This window comes from Bidens hawaiensis, unplaced genomic scaffold, assembly GCF_021521415.1.
Source record: "Bidens hawaiensis isolate Kalapana, Puna unplaced genomic scaffold, B.hawaiensis_p1.1 tig00013327_1, whole genome shotgun sequence".
In the NCBI taxonomy this organism is placed as follows: domain Eukaryota; kingdom Viridiplantae; phylum Streptophyta; class Magnoliopsida; order Asterales; family Asteraceae; genus Bidens; species Bidens hawaiensis.
Genome location: NW_027492129.1, coordinates 351,213 through 358,164, shown reverse-complemented (window position 1 = coordinate 358,164; position 6,952 = coordinate 351,213). Strand labels below are relative to the sequence as shown.

At 43.0% G+C, this 6,952-nt stretch overlaps 4 non-coding genes across 4 annotated transcripts; all 4 read right to left on the bottom strand.

The window, feature by feature from the left end:
- Positions 1-756: 756 nt before the first annotated feature.
- Positions 757-846, bottom strand: LOC143543858 (small nucleolar RNA SNOR75). The gene has a single exon (XR_013137155.1). It is a non-coding gene; the product is annotated as a small nucleolar RNA SNOR75 (small nucleolar RNA).
- A 63-nt stretch (positions 847-909) lies between these two features.
- LOC143543860 (small nucleolar RNA SNORD14) lies at positions 910-1,037 on the bottom strand. The gene has a single exon (XR_013137157.1). It is a non-coding gene; the product is annotated as a small nucleolar RNA SNORD14 (small nucleolar RNA).
- A 20-nt stretch (positions 1,038-1,057) lies between these two features.
- On the bottom strand, positions 1,058-1,181 carry LOC143543862 (small nucleolar RNA snoR99). Its single transcript, XR_013137159.1, has one exon. It is a non-coding gene; the product is annotated as a small nucleolar RNA snoR99 (small nucleolar RNA).
- An 84-nt stretch (positions 1,182-1,265) lies between these two features.
- LOC143543861 (small nucleolar RNA SNORD14) lies at positions 1,266-1,396 on the bottom strand. Its single transcript, XR_013137158.1, has one exon. It is a non-coding gene; the product is annotated as a small nucleolar RNA SNORD14 (small nucleolar RNA).
- Between the last annotated feature and the right edge of the window lie 5,556 nt (positions 1,397-6,952).

Genomic DNA, 6,952 nt, shown 5'->3' with positions numbered 1-6,952 from the left:
TCCCTTTGATTGGTGAACCTCGACACAAAAGAAACCGTTTCAAGAGTTTGGCTTTTCTAACCAAAGACTTTAGTTACCTACCGCTATACGAACAAACGCTAAATGAGGAAGAAAAAGAAAGTATTCGGAAGGTATTGGCAACACAAAAATAGAAGCGCTATTTATATGTATTTTTTTATTTTCTTTTTTATTTTCCCTTCTATTTATGATTTAATGAAGTATTTTAATTTATATTTGTGTATATAACAAAAAGAAAAACAACAAATAAAAAAAATCAATCAAACGCCTGATCACCAGGACCACTACATCCTCTGAGGCTTGATCCCATGCCACATCAACACCTACGTAACGCAAATATATTGGATCACTTGGGACTCAACCAAGCACCGCTAACCTTAGCCTTAGAATAGACTTTAGGGTAAAGAATGAGAGATTGGACATTATTACTTTAAACTACACAGTCACCACCTATACAGCTAAGCTCCTCGGTTGCGAAACATAGCGTCACTGTGAAAATGGGATACAACCATGGCAACATTATCAAGTGAGTTACAAGTCAACCTACAAGACAGGATATTTAACAGCCCTAGATAAAGTGTGTGCTTGACCTTAGGCAGTTCTCAAAAATACAAATTCAAACTTATACTCAATTTATGACGCATATAACAAAAGATAAAACAAATCCAAGAAAACCAAATAAAAAGTTCATACAAATTATAATTAAATGGAAATAATAATAAAAAAAAACCAAAAGATATCTCTCAGACAAATGCCTCGATTGGTCTTCATGACTAATCGAATAGAATGGATTAATCAGACTCGTCATCTGTGAAATCATCACCGAGATACCATAACTTTGAATATTATTTGTGTTTTAGAAAACATATTATTATTATAAACTAACAAATGAACTTCAGACATCCAAGGAAGGAGCAAAAAGCAGCATAAGCTCTCAAGCCTGGCGAAGGCGAAAGCTCTTAGTCGGCCACTGCGAATGTTTCCGAGAAACAAGCCTTAAAAAGATATCATCATCAGCTAATATATATATATATAAATCAAATATTCCACCCATTAATGATCAGCAACTTAGCAAAAAAAGCTAATGAAGTTGCTGACAAAGTGATAGGGTGAATCGAATTAAATCTCAGGGGATATAAACAATAATTCCATCCCTGAAGCAATTAACATTTTGCAAAAGGGCCACACGATCCCCAATTCAAAATAAAATTATAAAAAATCAATAGTAAAAGGGGTCGATCTAAACTAATCTCAGACATCCAAGGAAGGAAGAATAAAGCAGCATGAGCTCTCAAGCCTGGCGAAGCCGAAAGCTCAATCAGGCGGCCACTGCGAATGTTCATGAGAAACAAGCCTTAAACAGATATCATCATCGATCGATTATAGCATATATGTAACAATTGACAAAGAAATAACAAGATACCATGTAAAAATATAATATAAAGAAAATAAATAATTGTTTGTTGGGTAATTAGGGTTTGGAGGATATGATATGAGATGTGGTAAGCAGTCGTGGTCTTATTATATAGACGGGCTTTTGGGAATTAGGGTTTGGTGGTTTCATGCTTTCTGATGGCGCCGTTTAGTTTCATTTTTATACATACACTACACCACACTAAAAAGTTAAAACAAATTAGTTAATTATATATGGGATAATAATCAAAATTGCCTTTTTATTTTACCAACAAAATTCCCTGATCAACCCTTCCAAACCAAAAATATCTAAAATGACTACTTTCTAAATTATCAGATCAACAAATTATAACTCATATTCGAAATATCTATCCAATACAATTTTGTTTTTGAATCAATCACATATAAACACGCACACTTAGACGGTCGGTCGTGGATCTATTTCGTAGGACTTCATATATATTTTGTCTGACCTTCATATATATTCTGCCGAGCTTCATTTCTGTATGTAATATTATTCTGTCGCGCTCGTCATAATAGATATGGAGTCCGAGATAACAGATATGATGTCTGACATAATATATATGGAGTCCAACGGAATAGATCAATGACCGACCTAATAAGTGTATACGTGTTTAGATGTGGTTAATTCAAAAACGGAAGAGTGTCAGATAGATCAATCGGATGTCAGTTCAAATATGTTGGCTCCAACAGTTTAGAAAGTGATCATTTTGGTATTTTAGGTTTGCGGGTTAGTAAGGGAATGTTGTTGGTCAAAAGGGACATTTTGGTCATTTGTCCTAATTATATTCTTTTAACCATCAACAAAGCCCGGGTTATATCAAGTTTATAAAGTTTTTTTGGGATGTGTTGAGCAGCGACATCTTTGAGTACATAAAGGATTTTGAGAATATCGGTTACTTGTATAAAGGTTGTAACTCGACATTCATCTCGCTTATAACATAAAAGAAAGACTCCATAATGTTTAGTGACTACAACTCGATTAATTTGATTGGTTACATGTCTAAGGTAATTTCTAAGCTACTTGCTATTAGGTTGAAAAGGCATATATACTTGTGAGGATGAGCAATCAGCCTATATAAAAGGTAGGAATATTTTAAATGGTCAGTTACTTGTGGACGAAGTTATTTCTTGAGTAAATAGTTACAAGAAAAAATGTTTGTTGTTTAAGGTGGACTTTGATAAAACCTTTGACTCGGTTAATTGGTCGTATCTAGACTCAGTGTTTGAGGAGTATGGGTTTTGGATCCAAATGAAGATTTTGGATACAATCGAGTCTCATTTCGGGTCGGTCCTCGGATCTTATTAACGGGTCACTTACTCGAGAATTTGATTTTAACAATGGGATCAAACAAGGAGATCCTCTAGCTCCGTTTCTACTCACCTTGGCCATGGAGGGTTTGAATGAAATTATGAATTTGGCTATTGAAAATAATTTGTTTCGCGGGATTCGTTTACCAAATAACGGTCTGGTCATCTCACACGTTATGTGTGCTGACAACATGATGTTTATTATAGAATGGATTGCGAGTGGTGTGGTAAACTTGGCTAGGATCTTAAGGTGCTTTTATCTTGCATCTGGGCTTAAGGTAAACTTCTTTAAAAGTAAGGTGTTTGGGTCTCGAATTCAGAGATTGCTTCTATGGCGTCAATTATTCATTGTGAAGCAGGATCTCTCATGGTAAGTTTTCTTGGGTTATCAATGGTGAAGAAACGTGGATCTACTCACTGGTAGCAGATCTACTTTCCTCGGGTGTGATTAAACTATTTCACCGATGGTTCTTCTGGATCCGAGTTCTTCCACCTACAAAATGAACAGCGCCGTTACTTACCCCTCAGAAAGGGACAGAGGGGTCCTCTTTGGGGTAACCCTCCGGCGTGAGAATCAGTATCTTTTGGAGAAGATAATAATGTTTGTAGGTAAGTCAATCTCAAGAGTATTGCTGAATCGCTGAATACCCTTGATGATGTGACCGTCTGTTTTTCTGTAACTGACTGTGAGTGAATATAATTCAATATGATTGAATGTGATATCACTGCTTGTAACTGTCAATGGTTGAGTGTGAATGAATGTGTCATCAAAGTGGAGTTGATGCTGTATTTATAGTGCTAGGGTTTCCACTGGTTGGGCTCAGCCTCGTTGGCCTCCTCCAATCGCACTGCGCCATGTGTCCTCTGGGACACCTGGCGCTTTCTCGTTGGTTGTAATCATGTGGTAGCACATGTGTCATGCTGAGTTGTCGACCCTTCATTTGGCAGCTGTCAACATCAGCATATTCTTACTCCTTAAAAAGATGCCTTCTAGAAGATTGTCTGACGTGCACAATCAAGGTTGCCCTAATCCTGATTTGGATAAGGACGAGGTTGATTATGTGCACGTGTGATATGCGCCCATCCTGAGGATGCGCGAAGTCTTCTTTTTATTCTCACGCGCAGATATTTCATGCGCAGGTGTGATATGCACGAGCGTGTGATATGCGCCACGCGCTGGTGCGCCACGCGCATATGTGACGCGCGAGCATATGTGATGTGCAAGAGCATGCGATATGCGCCGCGCGCATATGTGATGCGCGAGCATATGATGCCTGAGCATGTTTTGTATGCGCCATGCGCCTGGGTTTTGGCTTTGTGCCTTCATAATGTCTTTATCTTGTGGGTTGACCCGCCTTGCTTGGTGTTGAGGCGGGTACATACCTCTTCAAGCCCCCCCAGTCTAATGTGTGTCTTATCTCGCGCGAGCGCGGTAAGATAGATATTAGACTCACTGAATTGTCCTTTTGTAGGGGGTTTTGTCGTTTTCTTGGTTGTTTCCATCGTCGCGCGAAGTTCTATCCATTTGGTTGAAAACGAAAGGTCCAAACACGTGGTTGGTTGGTGATGACGTGCGCCGTAAACATGTCAGACGTTTCGTGTGCTCGAGGTGCTACAGTTGCCTTTCACGTCCCCTCACAGCTGTCTTGAACACGTGTCGCACTCGCATTGGTTAGTACCTGCGAGTGGGGGCGCGTGTCTGTTCCGTGGCAGGTCGGTTTGTCACCTCACACAGCTGTTAGGGACACGTGTCGCGCCTTCGTTGGGTTGCCCCTGCGAGTGGGGGCGCGTGGAATCCGATCAGCTGCCACTTTTCTCTCTCCTGGTCCTATAAAAGCAGGCCCTTAGGAAATTTTTATCTTCATCTTCATTGTTGCTAAAATTCAAATTTCTGCTTTCACATTCTGATTTGAGTGTTTTCATCGATTCGAATCCTCGATTATCGGCTATTACAGTTGTATGTCTGATAGTTCATACTCGTCTAGCCCTTCAATCACCTCCGTTGCCTCTCGAAGACGCCGTGTGAAATCTGTGGTGATGTCGACATTGAAGCAAAAAGGAAAGGGGAAGAAGGTTGTTGAAACCACATCGGAGGAAGTAGGGAGGACCAAGGCCACCAAAAGGTGGAATGAAATCCCCTGCAAATTGAAGCAGGCCGATCTCGACAACCTCATCGCCTCTCAGGGCTTTCCCACCCTGTTTGGCTGCATGTTGCCTAGGTCCGGGCAAACGGCGGCGGACCCACCTGCCGGCTATATATCCCTATATAGCCACTTTTTCACCCACTGCAACCTTCGTCTCCCGATGACAAGGTTTGTGGGTGCACTGTTGAAGTTCTATGGGATTCACATATCCCAAGTCCATCCGTTTGGACTCGTGCGCGTGACTCACTTTGAGTTCATGTGCAAATCCCAGCGCGAGGAACCCACTCCTCGGCGCTTTCAATATTTTTATAAGGCCAAGATCCAAGACAATTGGATCTCTTTTATTCCTCGCAGTCAGAAGGTGAAGTGCTCCACTGTTTCATTCAAAAGCCTTCATGACTGGTCTGAGAGGTTTTTTTACATTAAGGCCGGTGTGATCCCCATCCGTATGACCATGCGCTCTATCACTTCTGCGCCTGCGGATGAGGATGTCCTCAAGAACCCAACTGGCGCGTGGGTTAAGAAACTGACCGCCGAACCATCCCCCGCGAAGAAAATTTGCGAGGAGGCACTGGTTGGGGTCGGCATGAGCAGGCTCTGGGCCGACAGCGCGCTTGAGCCCGTTATCCAAGTCGACGGGTTGTGTAAGTTTTTTTTTTTTTTTTTTTTTTTTTTTTTTTTTTTTTTTTTTTTTTGCGCGAACATCGTTCTCTTGCTGATATCATTTAACTTGTCTTTGCGCAGTCACCAAGGATTACATCCTTGCCGCTTATGATGAACATGTGGAGGGCGGCTCCGTCGAACTTGGCGTTGGGGAGGTTGGTTTCCCGGATCGCTTTGATGACATGTTCATCCCAGTGGATCAGGATTTTGATTTTGACGGTGACGCGCCTGGTAAGCCTTCGCACTCCTGGTCATTCCTTTAGAATACCCAAGTTTATTAACAGTTCCGTCGCTTGTTTTTGTAGATGCGCTTGAAAACTACGAGCTAGAGCTCGCGGAAGAGGAGGAGGAGGAAGAGGAGGTGCCTCTACTAAAGCGCAAAGCTAAGGGGAGATCTGGCGCAGGGGCCAGTAAGAAACAAAGGAAAGATGACACCCCTGTCGCTCATCCCCATGCTCAAACAAAGGGACCAAAGGAAACCCAGGTGTTTACCACCAAGGTCTCTTTATCTTCCCTCCCTGTGAAAGTGGGCAGGCCTCCTGTCCACTTGAGGTATGGTGCCGTCGCCTCCTCCGTTCGCGCTGCTGAAGAGAGAAGCCGCGGCGCGCCTGCAACAGGTATACTTTGCTTATCTTCATCTGATTGAGTTGTTATTAAACCGTTGGTTATTTGAATGTTTGCAGAGCCGGCGTCGGTAACAGATCAGCCGCAGGCGCCACAAGGTGCTACGGCTGCGCCGGGGACTCCATCGAAGTCCCCTGTTCTACCCTCTGAAAAGGGTAGAATGAATTTTATGGCGATGTTCGACGCGCGAACAGAGTTGCGCCAAGGTAAGTTTTGCACATTTGTCTTCTGAATTTTTCCTTTTGGACTTAGTCATAAACCATTTTTCCTTGTTTATTTGTTCATAGGAGTTGTAGCTGGCACAACAGTTGCTGGTGATACTCCTGGCGCCGCTGCCGGCGCCGCTGGTTCTGGTCCTGCTCCTGCTAGTGCTGAGTCTCCCCTTGTTGGGATAACCAAGGAGCAGGAAACCTTACTGCGCGCCGAACTTGCGGCGTCGAGACCTCCCTCGCCTCCTCCCGCGCGAAGCCTTCCCCGCGAGGCTGACTTGGAGCCTTTCAGGTCGCAGGAGAAGAGGCCTGTTGAAGAAGATGAGGGGGACGAGGGGGTTCAAGTTGAAGACTCCTTGGGAGATCGCGCCAGCCCTGCGATGCCGCAAGTGTTTGCAGCGCAGACCTCTGGTGGGGCTGGCGCAGACATTCCTGCTTCATCCCCGCAGGTATGTATTGATTTGTTAGTCCGCTGCGCGTATCTCCATATAAGTATGTTTTATGACTTAGAACTTTTCTTGTGTTTTTGCAGGAAGGTGACCACGTTTA